This window comes from Gorilla gorilla, chromosome 5, assembly GCF_029281585.2.
Source record: "Gorilla gorilla gorilla isolate KB3781 chromosome 5, NHGRI_mGorGor1-v2.1_pri, whole genome shotgun sequence".
Taxonomy (NCBI): domain Eukaryota; kingdom Metazoa; phylum Chordata; class Mammalia; order Primates; family Hominidae; genus Gorilla; species Gorilla gorilla.
Window position 1 is genome coordinate 143,055,293 of NC_073229.2, and position 20,381 is coordinate 143,075,673.

The following is a 20,381-nucleotide window of genomic DNA, read 5'->3' on the forward strand; positions in this document are numbered from 1 at the left end:
TATATCTGAAGAGTACTATAACTTAACAGAAAAATTCAAGAGAGGGGTTTAAGAGTAGGTAAGATCCAGTAGAAGGATAGATTGGTTAACTTGAGACAGGTTACTGGAAATCATCCAGTCTGAGGAGAAAAAAGAAAAGAAAAAGTGAAGATAGCTTAAGCAATTTATGGGGCACCATCAGGTAAAACAACTTACGCATTATTGGCATGCCAGAAGAAGAGAAAGGGATAGAAAACACAACGAAAGAAGTAATGGCAGAAAACTTCCCAAGCCTGGGTAAGAAGATAGAAAGCCAGAGACAGGAAGCCCAAACAATATCAAATAAGATAAATCCAAAGAAACCTATGCCAAGACAATCATAATAAAATTATAAAAAGTTAAAACACAGAGTGTTGAAAGCAGTAAAGTAAAAGCAAATCATCACATACAAAAGAACCTTCTCATAAGACTATCAGTGGATTTCTCAAGAGAAACCTTGCAGGTCAGAAGGGAGTGAGATGATACATTCAACATCCTAAAAGGAAAAAAAAAACCCATCAACCAATAATACTATACTCAGCAATTCAGTCTTTTAAAAAAAGGGGGTGATAAAGACTTTCTCAAACGAAAAGTTTAAGCATTTGCCACCATTAGACCTCTTTTACAAAAAAAATGCTAAAGGGAGTTTTTCATGCTGAAGGAAGAAGACACTATTAGTAACATGAAGACATAAGAGAGTATAGTCATGTGCTACATAATGACATCAACAGTGGTCCCATAAAATTATAATGGAGCTGAAAAACTCATATTGCCTAGTGATGGTGACGTCCATTATAACGCTGTAACACAAAGCATTACTTGTGTTTGTGGTGATGCTGGTGTAAACAAATGTACTGCTCCGTTAGTCATATAAAAGTGTACAGTAATGTTCTAAGCCCTTATATTCACTCACTACTCACTCACTGACTAATCCAGCGCAACTTCCAGTCCTGGAAGCTTCATTCACAATAAGTACCCTATGCAATTTTATATGGCAATTTTACTGTATATTTTATATATTTAGATATGTTTAGATACACAATTACTTATCATTGTGTCACAAACTGCCTACAGTATTCCATACAGTAACATGCTGTACAGGTTTGTAGCCTAAGAGCAAAAGAGTATACCATGTAGACTAGGTGTATAGTAGATTATACCATCTAGGGTTGTGTAAATACACTCAATGATGTTCATACAATGACAAAATCACCTAATAATGCATTTCTCAGAATGTATCCCCATTGTAAAGTGATATATGACTGTATATTGTCAAATCCAAAATACTCTAGTAGTACAATGGGGTTGGGTAAATTAATTATATTTCTTTTTTCTTTTTTTTTTTTTTTTTTTTGAGATGAAGTCTCACTCTGGTGCCCAGGCTGGAATGCAATGGTGTGATCTCAGCTCACTGCAACCTCCACTTCCTGGGTTCAAGCAATTCTCCTGCCTCAGCCTCCAGAGTAGTTGGGACTACAGGCACGTGCCACCACGTCTGGCTAATTTTTGTATTTTTAGTGGAGACGGGGTTTCACCATGTTGGCCAGGCTCGTCTTGAACTCCTGACCTTGTGATCCACCCACCTTGGCCTCCCAAAGTGCTGGGATTACAGGCGTGAGCCACTGCACTCAGCCAATTAATTATATTTCTAATAAAAAGGTTAAACTGTTAAAAGAACTAAAGCTACAATAATTTTTAAGGAATGCAAATTATAAAAAGACAAAGTATGACATCAAAAATACAAAATGTGTGAGGAGGAAAAATAAAAGTGTAGACTTTGTGTATGTGATAAAAATTAAGGTGTCATCCATAGGCATGGGCAAGGACCTCATGACTAAAACACCAAAAGCAATGGCAACGAAAGCCAAAATAGACAAATGGGATCTAATTAAACTAAAGAGCTTCTGTGCGGCAAAAGAAACTGCCCTCAGAGTGAAGGCAACCTACAGAATGGGAGAAAATTTTTGCAATCTACCCATCTGACAAAGGGCTAATATCCAGAATCTACAAAGAACTCAAACAAATTTAAAAGAAAAAAACAACCCCACCAAAAAGTGGGCAAAGGATATGAACAGACACTTCTCAAAAGAAGACATCTATGCAGCCAACAGATACATGAAAAAATGCTCATCATCACTGGTCATTAGAGAAATGCAAATGAAAACCACAATGAGATACCATCTCACGCCAGCTAGAATGGCAATCATTAAAAAGTCAGGAAATAACAGATGCTGGAGAGGATGTGGAGAAATAGGAATGCTTTTACACTGTTCGTGGGTGTATAAATTAGTTCAATCATTGTGGAAGACAGTGTGGTGATTCTTCAAGGATCTGGAACTAGGATTATCATTTGACCCAGCAATCCCATTACTGGGTATATACCCCAAGGATTACAAATCATGCTACTATAAAGATACACACACGTATGTTTATGGCAGCATTATTCACAATAGCAAAGACTTGGAACCAACCCAAATGTCCATCAATGATAGACTGGATTAAGAAAATGTGGCACATATACACCATGGAATACTATGCAGCCATAAAAAAGGATGAGTTCACGTCCTTTGCAGGGACATGAAGCTGGAAACCATCATTCTCAGCAAACTATCATAAGGATGGAAAACCAAACACCACATGTTCTCACTCATAGGTGGGAACTGAACAATGAGAACACTTGGACACAAGGTGGGGAACATCACACATCTGGGCCTGTCCGGGGGTGGGGAACTGGGGGAAGGATAGCATTAGGAGAAATACCCAATGTAAATGATGAGTTGATGGGTGCAGCAAACCAACATGGTACATGTATACCTATGTATCAAACCTGCACATTGTGCACATGTACCCTAGAACTTAAAGTATAATAATAAAAAAAATTAAGGTGTCATCAACTTAAAATGGCCTATTATAAGTATATTTTCTATAAGCCTCAGGGTAAACACAGAACAAACGCCTATAACAGATACACAAAAGAGAAAAGATCCAAAGCATACCAATATAGAAAGTCATCAAACCACAAAGAAGGCAAGAGAGGAAAAAGAAACAAAGGATTTACAAAAAAAAAAAAAGAAGCCAATTTAAAAAATGGCACTAGGAAGTCCTTACTTGTCAGTAATTACTTTCAATGTAAATGATTAAATTATCCAATCAAAAGGCATAGAGTGGCTGAATGGATAAAAAAGACCTAACATAGGATGCCTACAAGAGACTCACTTTAACTTTAGGACTCTCAGACTGAAAGTGAAGGGATGGAGAAAGACATCCCACGCAAATGGAAACAAAAAAAGTCTAGGGTAGCTACATTTATTTCAGACAAAACAGACTTTAAGGAAAAAAACTGCAAAAAGAGACAAAGAACATCATTATATAGTAAGAACGGTATCCATCCATCAAGAGGGTAAAACAACTGTAAATATATATGCACCCAACATCACAGCACCTAACATATAAAGTAAACTTTAAAAAGTCTAAAAGGAGACATAGCCTGCAACACAATAATAGTAAGTTATTTCAACATCCCATTTTCAACATTGGACAGATCATTTAGACAGAAAATCAATATGAAAACACTGGACTTGAACTATACTTTAGACCAAATGGACTTACCAGACATATACAGAACATTCCACTCAACAGCAGCAGAATACACATTCTTCTCAGGAATACACAAAATATTCTCCAAGACACATCACATGTTAGACCACAAAACAAGTCTTCAATTTGAGACAACTGAATTCATGTCAAGTATCTTTTCCAACCACAATGATATGAAACTTGCTTCAATAACACAAAGGACCATGGAAAATTAACACAGTGGAAATTAAGCAATATGCTTCTGAACAACTATTGGGTCAAAGAAGAAATTAATGGGTTTTTTTTATCTTGAGACAAAATGAAAACACAACATGACAAAACTTATGGAATGCAGCCAAAACAGTTCTAAGAGGGAAGTTTATAACAATAAATGTCTACATCAAAAAAGAAGAAATATTGCAAATAATCTAACATCACACCTTAAGGGACTAGAAAAAGAATAATAACCTGAGCACAATGTTAGCAGAAGGAAGAGAATAACAAATATCAGAGCAGAAATAGAGACTAGAAAAACAATAGAAAAGATAAACAAAACTAAGAGTTGACTTTTAAAAAATAAAATTGACAAACTCTTAGCTACATGAGGAAAAAGAGAGAAGACTCAAAATCAGAAATGAAAAGGACATTATAACTGATAATACAGAAATATGAAGGATTATAAGAGACTACTCTGAACAATTACATGCCAACAAATTTGACCACCTAGAAGAATTGGGCAAATTTCTAGAAATATATAACCTACCAAGACTGAACCAAGAAATTATTGAAAATCTGCATGGATGAATGAGTAAAGAAGTTGAATCAATAATTAAAAGTCTCTCATCAAAGAAAAGCCCAGGACCAGAAGGCTTCATGGCTGAATTTTACCAAACATATAAAGAAGAATTAATACCAATCCTTCTCAACTCTTCCAAAAACTAGAGAGAAAGAGAATTCCGAACTCATCTTTTGAGGCCAATATCACACTAATACCAAAGCCAGAAAAAGACACTACAAAAAAAATTTACAGGCCAATATCACTGATTAACAGAGATACAAAAATCTCAACAAAGTAATAACAAAACATATTCAACAATATATTAAAAGAATCACTCACCATATTCAACAATACACTGAAAGAATCATTCACCATAATCAGGTAGTATTTATCCACAGGTTACAAGGTTGGTTCCACATATGCTAATCAATAAATATGATTCCCCATATTAACAAAATGAAGGACAAAAACCATAAAATCATTTCAATAGATGTACAAAAAGCATTTGACAAAAGTTAACATCCTTTCAGGATAAAAATTCTCAACAAGTTAGGGGTAGAAGGATGTTCCTCAACACAATAAAGGCCATCTATCACAAACCCAGAGCCAACATTACATACAATGGTGAAAAGTTGAAGGCTTTTCCTCTAAGATCACAAAGAAGATAAGGGTGCCCACTCTCATCACTCCTGTTCAACACAGTATTACAATAGCATCAAAAATAAAGAAGGCCAGGCGCGGTGGCTCACGCCTGTAATCCCAGCACACTGGGAGGCCAAGGCGGGCGGATCACGAGGTCAGGAGATCGACACCATTCTGGCTAACATGGTGAAACCCCGTCTCTACAAAAAATTAGCCAGGTATGGTGTTGGGCCCCTGTAGTCCCAGCTACTCAGGAGGCTGAGGCAGGAGAATGGTTTGAGCCTGGGAGGCAAAGGCTGCAGTCAGCAGAGATCGCAACACTGAATTCCAGCCTGGCGACAGAGGGAGACTCCGTCTCAAAAACAAAACAAACAAACAAACAAAAGACCACATTCTGGACTACAACATACCTTAACAAATCTTAAAGGATGGAAATCATACAATGTCTGTGTTTGCATCACAAGGAAATTAAACTAGAAAATAATAAAGGCCAGGTGCGGTGGCTCAAGCCTGTAATCCCAGCACTTTGGGAGGCCAAGGCGGGTGGATCACGAGGTCAGGAGACTGAGACCATCCTGGCTAACACGGTGAAACCCTCTATCTACTAAAAGTACAAAAAAAATTAGCCACGCGTGGTGGTGGGCGCCTGTAGTCCCAGCTACTCGGGAAGCTGAGGCAGGAGAATGGAGTGAGCCCGGGAGGCGGAGCTTGCAGTGAGCCGATTGTGCCACTGCACTCCAGCCTGGGCGATGGAGCAAGACTCCATCTCAAAAAAAGAAAAGAAAAGAATAACAAAAAGATAGCTGGAAAATCCCAAAATATCTGAAGACTGAACAAAACAGTTCTAAATAACACATGGTTCAAAGAAGAAATTTCAAGAGAAATTTAAAAACATTTTCAACTAAATGCAAATAAAAACATGACTTGATGGCATACACCTGTAATCTCAGCTACTCAGGAGGCTGAGTCAGCAGGATCACTTGAGGCCAGGAGTTCAAGGCTGTAGTGCACAATGATTGTGCCTGGAGGATAGCCACTATACTCCAGCCTGAACAATACATCAAGATGCAATCTATCTCTACAGAAAAAGAAGTTTTTAAATAATTTTAAAAACCTAAAAAAAACACACACACACAACTTATCAAAAGTTGTAGGATACAGCAAAAGCACTTAGAGCGACATTAGTGCTACTGAATGAATTCACTAGAAAAGAAAGAAGATACAAAAATCAATAATCTAAGTTCTCATCTTAGGGAAAAAAAGGAAGGCCAAATGAAATACAAAGTAAGCAGAAAAAAAAATTTAATCAGAAAAGAAATCAGTGAAATTGAAAACCAGAGGCCAAGTGGAATGATTCACGCCTGTAATCTCAGCATTTTGCAGAGCTGAGGTGGGAGGATCTCTTGAGCTCGGAAGTTAGAGACCAGCCTGAGCAACAAAGTGAGACACCATCTCTACCAAAATTATTTTAAAAATTAGTCAGGTGTGGTGGCACACACCTGTAGTGTCAGCTACTCAGGAGGCTGAGGTGAGAGGACCACTTGGGCCTGAGAGGTGGAGACTGCAATGAGCTGTGACTGCACCACTGAACTCCAGCCTAGGTAACACAGTGAGACAGGAAGGGAAGAAGGGAGGGGAAGGGGGAGGGGAAGGGGAAGGGGAAGGGAAGGAAAAGGGAAAGGAAAGAGAAAGGGAAGGGGAAAAGAGGAAGAAAAGAAAAGAAGAGAAAAGAGAAGAGAAGAAAGGAAGTCTACACAGAAAACAATGACAATCAACAAAACCAAAAGCTGGTTTTTAGAAAAGATCAATAAAATTCATCGGCCTCTGGACAGGATAATGAAGACAAAAATAGAAGAGACATAAATTACAAATATTAGAAATGAAAGAACATCACTACAAATCCCACGAACATTATAGCATAATAAAGAACATATAAACAAACAACTCTGCCCACAAACTTGATAACTTGGATGAAATGGACCAATTCTTAAAAAATGCAATCTGCCAAAACTTACACAAGGAGAAGCAGACAATCTGAATAGGCTTATATCTACTAATGATGTTGAATCGGTAACTAATAACCTTCCAAAACACAAAACGCCAGGACCAGATGGGTTCACTGGTAAATTTTACCAAATATTTAAGGAAGAAATGACATGACTCTCTACAATCTCTTTCATAATACAGAGGCAGAGGGAATGATTCCTAGCTCATTGTATGAGGCCAACATTACCTTAATACCACACCAGATAAAGACATTACAAGAAAACTGCAGTCCATATCTTTCATGAACATAGATGCCAGTATCTTTAACAAAATATTAGCAAATCTAATCCACAATGTATAAAAAGAATTGTACACCATGAACAAGTGTGATTTATCCTAGGTATAATCACGTTAAAAAAATCAATTAAGGCTGGGGGTGGTGGCTCATGCCTATAATCCCAGCATTTTGGGAGCAAAAATGGGCTGACTGCTTGAGCCCAGAAGTTCAAAGACCAGCCTGGGCAACATGGTGAAACCCCATCTCTACAAAAAATACAAAAATTAGACAGGCATGGTGGTGCATGCCTGTAGTCCTAGCTACTCAGGAGGCTGAGGTGGGAGGATCACTTGAACCTGGAAGGCAGAGGTTGCAGTGAGCCAAGACTGAGTCACTGCACTCCAGCCTGGACAACAGAATGAGACCCTGTGTCAAAAAAAAAAAAAAAATCAATTAATATAATCATCAGGCCGTTGATAAAATGGCCTAACAAAGAAAAATCACAACATCAATAGATGCAGAAAAAGCATCTGACAAAATCCAACAGCCACTCATGATTAAACAACAACAACAAAAAACTCTCAGAAAACTAAGAATAGAGGAGCAACTTCCTCAACTTTATAAAGACTCTCTACAAAAAATCTGCAGCTAACATCAAAGGTAATGGTAAGAAACTTGAAGCTTTCCCACCAAGATCAGGAACAAGGTAAAGATGTCCTTTCTCATCACTGCTTTTCAACTTTGTACTCCAAGTCTTAGCTAATAAAATAAGATGAGAAAAGGAACAAAAGGTATACCGATTGGGAAGGAAAAAATAAAATGTTCTTTGTTCGCAGATAATATAATCATCTATGTAGGATGTCTGAACAAACTGAGAAAAAAATACTCATGGTACTAATAAGTGATTATAGCAAGGTTGCAGGTTAATATGTAAAAGTCAATTGCTTTCCTATATATCAAGAATGAACAAGGTGATTTGAAATTAAAAATACATTACCCATTACCATTGGCTGGGCACAGTGGCTCACGCTTGTAATCCTAGCACTCTGGGAGGCTGAGGCGGGTGGATCACCTGAGGTCAGGAGTTCGAGACCAGCCTGGCCAACATAGTGAAACCCCGTTTCTATTAAAAATACAAAACCAGTTGGGCATGGTGGCAGGCACCTGTAATCCCAGCTTCTTGGGAGGCTGAGGCAGGAGAATCGCTTGAACCCAGGAGGCAGAGGTTGCAGTGAGCCAAGATCGCGCCATTGCACTCCAGCCTGGGCGACAAGAGTGAAACTCCGTCTCAAAAACAAACAAACAAACAAAATTACCATTTACATTAGCCCCCCTCAAAATGAAATGGGTATAAATGAATTAAATACCTACAAGATTTACAAGAGGAAAGGTCTGATGTTATCAAAGAAGATCTATATAAATGAAAAGATATTCCATTTTCATGAATAGGAAGACTTCATATTGTCAAGATGTCAGTTCTTCTTAACTTGTTCTACAGATTCAACCCAAGCTAATCAAACTTCCAGCACAAGCTGGGCGCAGTGGCTCACATCTGTAATCCTAGCATTTTGGGAAGCCAAAGCAGGCATATTGCTTGAGCAGTATGTGTTTCAATAGTAGCCCAGAAACACAGGGAGACCCTGTCTCTACAAAATACCAAAAACTAGCCAGGCATAGTGGCACATGTCTATGGTCCCAGCTACTCAGGAGACTAAGGTGGGAGCATCACTTGAGCCCAGGAGGTCAAGGCTGCAGCGAGCCATGTTCATACCACTGCACTCCAGCCTGGGCAACAGAGTGAGACCCTGTCTCATAAAAATAATAATAATAATTAAAATAATAATAATAATAATAATGACATCTTTACACATCTTAGAATGACTGTAATCCAAAGAACTGACAACACCAAGTGACGGTGAGGATGTGCAGCAACAGCAATTGTCATTTATTGCTTCTGGGAATGCAAAATGGCACAGCCACTTTGGAAGACAATTTGGCAGTTTCTTACAAAAGCAAACAGATCGTTACCATACATCCCAGCAGTTGTGCTCCGTGGTGTTTACATAAGGCACTGGAAAGTTATATGCACATAAAAACCTGCTCACAGGTGTTTATAGAAGCTTTATTCATAATTGCCGAAACTTGGGGGCAACCATCTTGTCCTTCAGTAGGTAAATGGATAAACTGTAATACATCAGACAATAAAATATCATTCATTGTTAAACACAAATGAGCTATCAGAGCATGAAAAGACATGGAGTAACCTTAATAGCATATGTTAGTAAGTAAAAGAGGCCAATCTGGAAATACTACATACTGTATGATTCCAACTATATTACATTCTTGAAAAAGTAAAGCTATGGAGATATTTAAAAGATCAGTGGTTGCCAGGGGTTGAAGGGAAAGAGGGATGAGGGATGAACAGGCAGATCACTGAGGATTTGGGGGCAGTAAAACTATTTTGTACAATACCATAATGGTGGATATGTGTCATTATACATTTGCCAAAGCCCATGGAATGTACAACACTGAGTGAATCCTAATGTAAATAATAGAATTTGGGTAGCAATGATGTGTCATTGTTGGTTTATCGGTTGTAATGAATGTACCACTCTGAAACTAGCTGACACTAGAGAAGGTTGTATGCATGGCAGGGAGGGAGCATATAGGAACTATAGTTTCTGTTCAGCTTTGTTGTAAACCTAAAACTACTCTAAAAAACAAATTTTATTAATTATTAAGAAAAAACTGTTGTGACCCTGAGTTGGGCAAAGATTTCTTACATATGACATCAAAGGCACAGTACGCAAAGAAAAATTATAAGTTGATCCTCGCCGAAGTTAAAAATGTTTGTTCTTCTACAATGTTAAGAAAATGTGAAAGATAAGCAACAGATTGGGAGAAAGTATTTGCAAATCCTTTATCTGATAAAGGACTTGTACACAGAATATATAAAGAATTTGCAAAACTCAGTAAGAAGTAAACAAAACCTCACTGAAAAACTAAGCAAAAAAATTTGAACAGTCCTTTCACAAAAGAAAATATACACATGGCAAATAAGCACATAAAATTATGTTCAATATATTCCCTCCCCTTGAATCAGGGCAGAGCTTTGTGACTGCCTTGACCCATACAGTATGGTGAAAACAATGCCATGTGATTTTCAAGGCTAGATTGTTAAAATGCTAGACATTTCTGACTTGTTTTCTTGGAATGCTAGATTTTAGAGTCCAGCCACTATGTTGTAAAGAAGCCTAAGCAACCTACAGAGAGGCCTGTGTGGACAGAAAGTGAGGACCAAGGACCCACAGCCCAGGGTGAGCTCCCAACCTACAGTCAGCACCAATGTGCCAAGCATATGAGTAGCTATCTTGAAAGTGGATCCTCCAGCCCCCAGATGAGCTGCCACAGCTGATGCACATGGAACAGAAAAAACCTGCCCAAATTGCAGATCTGTAAACAAAATAAGCTGCTAAGTTTTGAAGTGGTCTGTTACTCAGTACTACATAACCTAGCCAAAACCACTAAGAGAAAGACAGACAACCTAATAGAAAAATGGAGAATGGACTTAAAATAGGTATTTCATGAAAGAGAAAGTCAATAAACACATGAAAAGGTGCTCAACCTCATAAATAATAAGGAAAATTCAAATTAAAACTACAGTGTAATGCCATTACATGTCCACAAGTATGGTTAAGTATTTAAAAATCTGACAGTGCAATACTGGCAAGGTTGTGAGGCAAAGTCAACTCTCATGTGCTACTAATGGGAATAATAACTGATACAACTATTTTGGAAAAGAGTTTGGCAATATCTACAAAAGTTTCAGTTATACATACTCATGTACCTCAGAAACTTCACTGCCAAGTCTGTTCCATACAGAGATTGTGACCATCTGCACCAGGAGACAGATAGGTAGAAGAGGGCTCATCATAAAATTCTTCATAATAGTTAAACCTGGAAACAACTGAAAAGGCTATCAACAGAACAGATGAATAAATTGTGGTATATTCAGACCGTGGAATAATGCATAACAATTAAAAAACAAAGTACTAGGCCTGGTGTGGTGGCTCTCACCTGTAATCTCAACACTTTAGGAGGCTGAGAATGAGGGATCACTTGAGGTCAGGAGTTCAAGACAAGCCTGGGCAACAGAGTGAGAGTTCATCTCTACAAAAATTTAAAAAATTAGCAAGGCATGGTGGTGCATGACTGTAATCCTAGCCATTTGGGAGACTAAGACAAGAAGACTGCTTGAGCCCAGGAGTTCCAGGCTGCAGTGAGCTATGATAACACTACTGCACTCCAGCCTGGGTGACAGAGCGAGACCCTGCCTCAAAACAGAAAAACAAAAACAAAATAAAGTATTGTACAGCTAAACACAATATGGAGAGAATATTAAAAGATAATACTGATCAAAAAATACATAGTCTACAATTTAATTAATGTAAAGTTAAAAAAAAAGCAAAAACAAATTAATGCTAATAGACCTATAAGAAATACTATAGGAGTCTTTCAGGCTGAAATGAAAAAACACTAAGATGGTAATTCAACCCTACGTGAAGAAATAGAATGCACCAATAAAGATAACTATATAGGTAAAAATGAAAGACAGCATAACTGTAACTTTGTAACTTTTTTCTTTTATCTGATTTGAAAGAAAATTGTATAAGCACAAATTATAAAATGTGTTGAGTGGCTTATAACATATGAAGGTATAATTTGTATGACAGTAATAGCACAAAGAAAAGGGAACAGAATTATATTGTAACAAATTTTTACACACTATGAAAATTGAATTGGCATTAATCTGAACTAAACTGCTTTAAATTAAAAAGTTGGTAATAACCCCCAAGGCAACTATTTAGAAAATATCTTTAAATATATAAGAAACAAGAAGGGTATTAAAATAATACATTAGAAAATATATATTTAATATATTTAATGCCAGAGAGGCTGGGCACAGTGGCTTACACCTGTAATCCCAGCACTTTGGGAGGCTGAGGTGGGTGGATTGCTTGAGCTCAGACATTCAAGACCAGCCTGGGCAACATGACAAAACCCCGTCTCTACTAAAAATACAAAAATTAGCTGGGCAGGTGGCGCACACCTGTAGTCCTGGCTACTTGGGAGGTTGAGTTGGGAGAATCATTTAAGCCCAAGAGGTGGAGGCTGCAGTGAGCCAAGATCATACCACTGCATTCCAGCCTGGGCAACAGAGGAAGACCCTGTCTCAAAAACAAAACAAAACAGACAAAAAATACAAAAGAAGGCAGAAATGGAGGAATGTTAAGAACAAAGAAGACATAAGACATGTAGAAAACAAAGAGGAGCATAGTATACATGAATCCTGCCTTGTGAGTAATTACATTAAATGGAAACAGATGAACTACTTCATGAAAAGGCAAAGGTTGTTAGAATGGAGGGGAAAAAACAAAACAAAACCCATGATCCAACTATGTGCTGTCTACAAGAGACACACTTTAGACTTAAAGGCACAAATAGGTTAAAAGTGAAAGGACAGAGAAAGATATTTTGTTCAAACAATAACCAAAACAGAATTGAGGAAGCTATACTAATATCAGTCAAAATATCTGAATATGATCTTAAAAATGCATTAACACAAGAATAGCATTCACAAGTGTAGATATAATCACATTAGATTCCGCATCGGTTAGACAACTTCTAGAGGATCTATGCACAAAATGTGGCCTAGCTACCTGTTTTTGGAAATATAATTTTATTTGAATACAGTCATGCTAATTTGTTTACATACTGTCTATGGCTGCTTTCATATTATAATGGCAGAGGTAAGTAGTTGTGATAGACATTATACTGCCATCAGAATAAAAAATACTAGTAGGTGGCCTTTTACAGAAAAAGGATGCCAATTATTGATCTAGTGTTTTAACGTCCATGTTGGGACATCAAATTTAAAAAAAAAACTAATAGAAAGACTACGCTGGGTGCAGTGGCTAATGCCTGCAATTCCAGCACTTTGGGAGGCTGAGGTGGGTGGATCACTTGAGGTCAGGAGTTTGAGACCAGCCTGGCCAACATGGTGAAACCCTGTCTCTATTAATAACACAAAAATTAACCAGGCGTGGTGGTGGGTCCCTGTAATCCCAGCCACTTGGGAGGCAAGGCAGGAGAATCACTTGAACCTGGGAGGTGGAGCCGAGATCATGCACTGCACTCCAGCCTGGGCAACAGAGTGAGATTGCACAAAACAAACAAACAACAACAAAAAAAAAAACAACACCAAAGAAAAGAAAAAGAAAGAATAAAAAGGGCAATGAAATAATGAAGGACATGCAAATAATACCATTTAAAGAACGGTTTGTAACACTGGGTCTGTTTAGCCTAATTTAAAAAAAATACAGGGAATTGAAATTTTTATATACTCTGAAAACTCTCCTATGGAAGAGGAATTAGATAAATTTGTAGCAGCTTCAAAAGAAATTAACTGAGACTAACATGTAGAAGTTTACAAGGAACTGTTGGAAACTCGAGGTGTTTAAAGAGGAATGAGCTGCCTTACAAAATAGTGAACTTTTCATCAAAGTAAGTCAAAGTAGAATGTCCATTTGTCAGGATAGTATAAAAAGGTATTTATGCAATGAGTAGGTAACTGCCTAAAGGACTAAAGGTTCTAAAAATCCCTTCTAAATCTGTCTCTTAGCAGTACAGAAAGGCCTTTCAGCCATTTCCTGAAATCTGTGGCAAAGGTAATTAAAAACTAAGACACCTAAGTATTTCTTCCCACTTTTGTTAATTCCTTGAATGCAAAAGACAGAAGGAAAACAAAGTTGTCTCTTTGTCTCTGTCTTATGAGAGGCAAGAAGAGGGAAATAAATAGTACTTCTAATGATTAAAAGGTGATTATATTTAAGATGTCTTTCCTTTCAAACTTTGGGTTTTTAGTACTGGAATAGGGAAGTTAGTAGAAGGCAGCCAGGGGACAAAGGGATGAGTACCAATTCATTCTCTCTTCTTGTAGAGGATTCCTGTGTTCAACAATTCAGCAAACATTTATTGTTAATATCAAAGTATAGTAGTCTCTCCTTATCCACAGGGGATACGTTCCAAGACCCCCAGTGCATGCCTGAAAGTGTGGCTAGTACTGAACCCTATACACACTATGTTTTTCCTACACATACAAACCTAAGATAAGGTAATTTATAAATTAGGCACAGAGATTAACAAAAAATAATAATAGAACAATTATAACAATATACTGCAATAAAAGTTATGTGAATGTGGTCTTTCTCAAAATATCTTACTGTAATAAACTCATCTATTTTCAGACAGTGACTGACTATGGGAAATTGAAATCATGCAAAGCAAAACCCCGGATGAACTACTGCATGCACTAAAGTAAGCATAACGCACTGAAGTACTATGTCAGCCAAGGATTAAGTATAATTTTATAATAATGTTTAATTTATACACCCTAACTTTCCTGAGCCCTACCTTTTTCAATCCTGCCTCCCTCCGCAACTAGATAAGAACGTTTCCTTCCTCCTTGAAACTTTCCATTTCCCAACTAGTACCTCCAGTCAATACATATTTATACACACCCTTCCAAAAAACAGCACTCATCTTCCTGTTTACTTGTAGTTTGTTTGTATCCTATGGTAAAATTCAGTGAGCGAGTCAATGTGCGGAATTTATTGTATAAGTATTACATTTTCTCTATGAGGACATGGAACTAGTGGCCAAATAAAGCTTCATTAAAAACACTAAGGGAGGAAAAATGGCACCAGAGATTACTAGCAAACCAGGAATAATGACTGCACTTAGAAAAACTGAACAGTGAAAACAGCGTTAAAAACATCACTTCAGAGGTTTCACTTCTGCAATGGCAGTGTGAGGAGCTCCATGGACATCCTCCTCACTGAAGCAAGTATAACTGGTGAAAATTATTTTTAAAAATCCAACCATTTATATAGACTATGGAAAATCTAAGGGCATACAGTAAATGAAGAAACATTTATTCATTGAAATCTAAAACTTCGTAAGAATAGTGAGAGTCTATGACACTTAAATCATGACCTGCTTTCCTGCCTCTCCCCTTCTCTTCTTGCTTAGCTGGATGGAGGCTTCACTACAGGTCAATGTGGTCAAGAAGAGGAGCTCCCTATGAGCTCTTAATCAAGGGATAAGATATCGTACCAGGAGGGGTAGAAAGCATTTCTCATCCCCTCCACGTGTGAGGTACAGAGGCTAAATTCCTGGTGACTGTGGCCAAGAGGTCACGATCTTCCTTCCTCCACCCAATCCCAACGCACAGAGTAGAGGATCTACCCCAGGTGTGACAGGCAAAGAATCCTGGGCACCCCAAACGCCTTCAATCCAGCTCACTCATAAGGTAAAGGTTCCACCTGGAAAGACAAAGCCAATAAGGGCAGAGGCTACCATTTCCACCCCCTGGCTGGAGCAGTAGCTCAGAGAGTTTGACCAGGGGGAGAGAGAGTCCACAAAAACAGGGAAAGGGAAATCTGAATCTTCCCCCACAAGAAACTGACTTTATTTGGAACACAGTGCAGGGAAATTCAAGCCTAATGGAGATTTTGGTAGCAAGTAATAAAAAGGCTGGTAGCTCTATTACAGCTATATGCTAAACCATAGCCCAGCTAGTTTACCATAGAGAACCAGGAAAACAGCCAACAAGAGCACTTCTGGGGTCAGAACAAACCTCAAATAGTGGATTCAAAAAGTATCCCTGACCAAATTTAATTGGACCAGAGTGCTGAGCAACTTATCCCCAGGGCATTGCCAGAAAGAACAGAACAGTCAACAATTAGGGCCTACCAGCTGAGTATGACACCAAACAGCGCAGATAGCTTAACAGAGATCAAGGAGAGAGTCAAGGAAAGGTTGGTTAAAATTATCATCCTAAGAGTGACTGTACACACGTAAAGGCTGTTGCCTCTGAGGAGTAACATCAGCAACTTCACACTGTGAGGAGACACAGACTTCAAGAAAAGAACCTAGCCAAGTTACTAAACAAGCAAACAACAATAAAAAAAAGGATAAAAAACGAGGCCTGGAGGAGAATTAATATAAAGAACTGGTATAATACATTAAATTAAAATATCCGGTTTTTAACAAAGAAGTATAAGATGTGCAAAGAAACAGGAAAATGTGGCCCACACACAGGGAGAAAAAGCAGACAACAGAAGCTGCCTGTGAGAGGATCCAGATTTCAAATGTAGCGGGCAAAGACTTCAAAGTAGCCATTTTACATGTGCTCAAAGATGCAAAAAAAGAAAAAAAAAAGGGATGATGACAATGTCTCAACAAATAGAGAATATCAATAAAGAGATAAAAAGGATTTTTAAAAACCAAGTAAGAATTCTGGATTTGAAATGTACAATAACTGAAACAAAAAATTCACTAAGATAGCTCAAGAGTCAACCTGAAATTGCAGAAGAAAAAGTCAGCAAACTTTAAGAGAAATCAGTTGAAATTATGCAATCCAAAGAACAGAGGTAAAGGGCAAGATAAAAAATGAGCAGAGTGTCAAAGAAATGTTGTACACCTTTAATCAGAATAATATACCTATATTGGGAGTACCAGAAGGAGGGGAACTAAAAGGAGTAGAAAAAAAGTTAGAAAAAAATGACTGAAAACTCTCCAAATTTGATGAAAAACAATAGACTATACATTCAAGAAGCTCAACAAAATCCAAGTAGGATGTATGTTTTAAAAAATCCACACCCATAAATCATAGCAGAAATGCTGAAAACTGAAGATAAAGAGAAAATTTTAAATCAATAAGAGAACAACTCTTCATTTATAAGGGAGCCACAATAAAATCAAGAGCTGACTTCTAATCAGAAACAGTGGAGGCCAGAGGCAGTGGGATTACATATTCAAAGTGCTGAAAGAAAAAAAAAAAATCCAACCCGGAGTCTGATATCCAGCAAAACTATCTTTCAAAAATTATGGAAAAATAAAGACATTCCCAGATAAACAAAAACTGGGAGCATCAGTAGCTAGCAGACATGCCTTAAAAGAATTACTAAAGGAGGTTCTTTAAGCTGAAAGCAAATCTCTCTGGGTGATAATTCAAATTGAAAAAAGAATGAGCACTGGCAAAGGTAATTATGTAACTAGAAAAAACAGTTTAGAGAAACATATCTTTTCTAAACTGATTTTAAAAGCAATTGTATAAAAAAGTATATAATTGTATTGTTGGGCCTATAACATATAGAAATGCAATATATTTGGCAGTAACAGCAAAAGAATGCAGGTGGAAAGAAAGCTATATTGGATTAAGGAAATGACTCCAGATGGTAACTCAAATCTACAAGAACAAATGAAGAGAGCCAGAAATAGTAATTAAGAAAGTTAATATAACAAACTCTTGCTCTTCCTTCTTTTCTGAGCTTCTTCAAAAGGTATAAAATTACATAAAACAATAATTATACCAATGTATTTTTGTGTTTGTAACATATACAGATGAAATATGTGTAACAATTATAGCATAAAAAGGGGAAAATGGTATAGAATTGCACAGGGGTAACATTTCTGTATCTCAGTGAAATAAAATAAGTCTACATCTGAAACACTGATACATTAAGTAAGCCCTATAACAACCACTAAGGAAATCATAACAAAAATAGAGAAAAATCATTAAAGAAATAAAAAATGCTATACTAGAAAATATTCATTTGATACAAAGGAAAGCAGTAAAAAAGGAATTTAAAAAAAACAAAATGACTTGAGACATATAGAAGACAAAATATAAAATAGCAGATAGGAATACAACCATATCAGTAACATCAAATGTGAATGGACTGAATAATCCAATCAAAAGGCATATATTGACAGCATGGATACAAAAAAGAAAAACCAACTATATGCTATCTACAAGAGGTATTTTAGATTCAAAGAAGGAAATGGGTTGAAAGTAAAAGGATGGAAAAACATACGTATGTAAATATCAATGAGAAAGCCGGAGTATTTATACTAATATCAGACAAAAGATTTTTAAATTAAAAAAATTATTAGCAATTAAAATGGGCATTTTAAAAGGATAAAATCATCAACTCATAAGGATAATAAAACTAGGCAGATCAACAAAGAACCTAATATTAAAACAATAGCCAGCTGGGCGCGGTGGCTCACACCTGTAATCCCAGCACTTTAGGAGGTCGAGGTGGGTGGATTACAAGGTCAGGAGATCGAGACCATCCTGGCTAACAAAACCCCGTCTCTACTAAAAATACAAAAAATTAGCCAGGCGTGGTGGCGGGCGCCTGTAGTCCCAGCTACTCAGGAGGCTGAGGCAGGAGAACGGGGTGAACCGGAAGGCGGAGTTTACAGTGAGCTGAGATTGCGCCGCTGCACTCCAGCATGGGAGATAGAGCACTCCAGCCTGGGAGACAGAGTGAGACTCCACCTCAAAAATGAATAAATAAATAAATAAAAATAAAATAAAAAAGAAGATCTCAAATCAGTAATCTAAGCTTCTACGTTAAGACACTGGAAAAAAGAAGAGTAAACTAAACTATTGGCAAGCACAGGAAGGAAATAATAAATATTAGAGCAGAAATTACTGAAATAGAGAATAAAAATAGAGAAAATTAATGAAACTAAAAGTTGACAATCCTTTAGTTAGGCTGACCAAACAAAAAAGAAAGAATCAAATTAGTAAAGTCAGGAATCAAAGATGGGGCATTATTACTGACTTTACAGAAGTCAAAAGGATTGTAAGGGAACAGTGTAAACAATTTTACATCAACCAATTAAGTAACTTAGATGAAACTGACAAATCCCTAGAATGATACCAACTACTGAAACTAACTCAAGGAGAAAAAACAACCTGAATAGACTATAAACAAAGAGGCAATATTAGTAATAATAATTTTTAAAACCACCCATAAAGAAAAACAACACAGATAACTTCATTAGTGAATTCCACCGAAAATTTAAAGAATCAAACACCAAATTTTCACAAACTCTTCTATAGAGAGAAAAGAGGGAGAAGCACTTCCTAATTCATTCTATAGGCAGTATTGCCCACACACCAAAAATCAGACACAGACATCACCAGAATACTAAAGATCAATATCACCTATGAATTCAAATGCAAAAATCCTCAACAAAATACTAGCAAACTAAATCTAGCATTATGTAGAAAGGATTATACACCATGACCAAGTGGAATTCACTCCAGGAATGCAAGGTTCATTTAACACCTGAAAAATCAATCAATATGGTATTCTCGTTAGTAGAATAAGGGACCAAAAAAAAAAAAAAAAACATGATCATCTCAATAGAAGCAGGAAAAGCATTTGACAAAATTCAATACCCTTTCATGATAAAAACATTCAACAAACTAAGAACAAAAAGGAATTTCCTCAACCTGACAAGAAGCATCTAAAAAAAACACAGCTAGTATCATTTTTAGTGATAAAGGACTGAAAATTTTCCCATTAAGATCAGGAACAAGACAGAGATGTTTGCTGTCACTATGTCTATTCAACATTGTACTGCAGGTTATAGACAGAGAAATTAGGCCAAAAAAAAAGAGAGAGAGAGAGAGAAAGAAAAAGAAACAATAGGCATCCAGAAGGAAAAGGGAGAAATAAAACTATCTCTATTTACAGATGACATGATCTTGTATACACAAAATCCTAAGAAATCCACTAGAAATTTATTGGAACTAATAAATGACCTCAGCTAGACTGACAGATACCAAAAAAAAAAAAAATCAATTCTATGTCTACACACTTGGCAAAGAAGAATCCGAATTTAGAGAAATATTTCCATTACAATAGCATCAAAAAGAATAAAATATGTAGGAATAAATTTAATCAAGAATGTACAAAGCTTATACTATGAAAACAACAGGCCAGGTGTAGTGGCTCACGCTGTAATCTCAGCACTTCAAGAGGCTGAAGTGGGAGGGTGGCTTGAGGCCAGGAGTTTGAGACCAGCTTGGGCGACACAGTGAGACCCTAGTCTCTATGAAAAATTTCAAAAAATTAGCCGGATGTGGTGGCACACACACACACACACACCTGTAGTCCTAGCTACTCTGGAGGCTGACGTTGGGGGATCGCCTGAGCCCAGAAGTTCAAGACTGCAGTG

At 37.2% G+C, this 20,381-nt stretch overlaps 1 protein-coding gene and 1 long non-coding RNA gene across 4 annotated transcripts in view; one reads left to right on the forward strand and one right to left on the reverse strand.

The window, feature by feature from the left end:
* The window catches only part of LOC129534539 (uncharacterized), a 43,708-nt gene extending 29,081 nt beyond the window's left edge, over nt 1-14,627 (forward strand). Inside the window, exon 4 of the long non-coding RNA XR_008681160.1 lies at nt 14,585-14,627. This is a non-coding gene — a long non-coding RNA (uncharacterized lncRNA). The remainder of the gene's footprint in view (nt 1-14,584) is intronic.
* The window catches only part of MCM9 (minichromosome maintenance 9 homologous recombination repair factor), a 114,979-nt gene that overhangs the window by 46,316 nt on the left and 48,282 nt on the right, over nt 1-20,381 (reverse strand). The window lies entirely within an intron of this gene.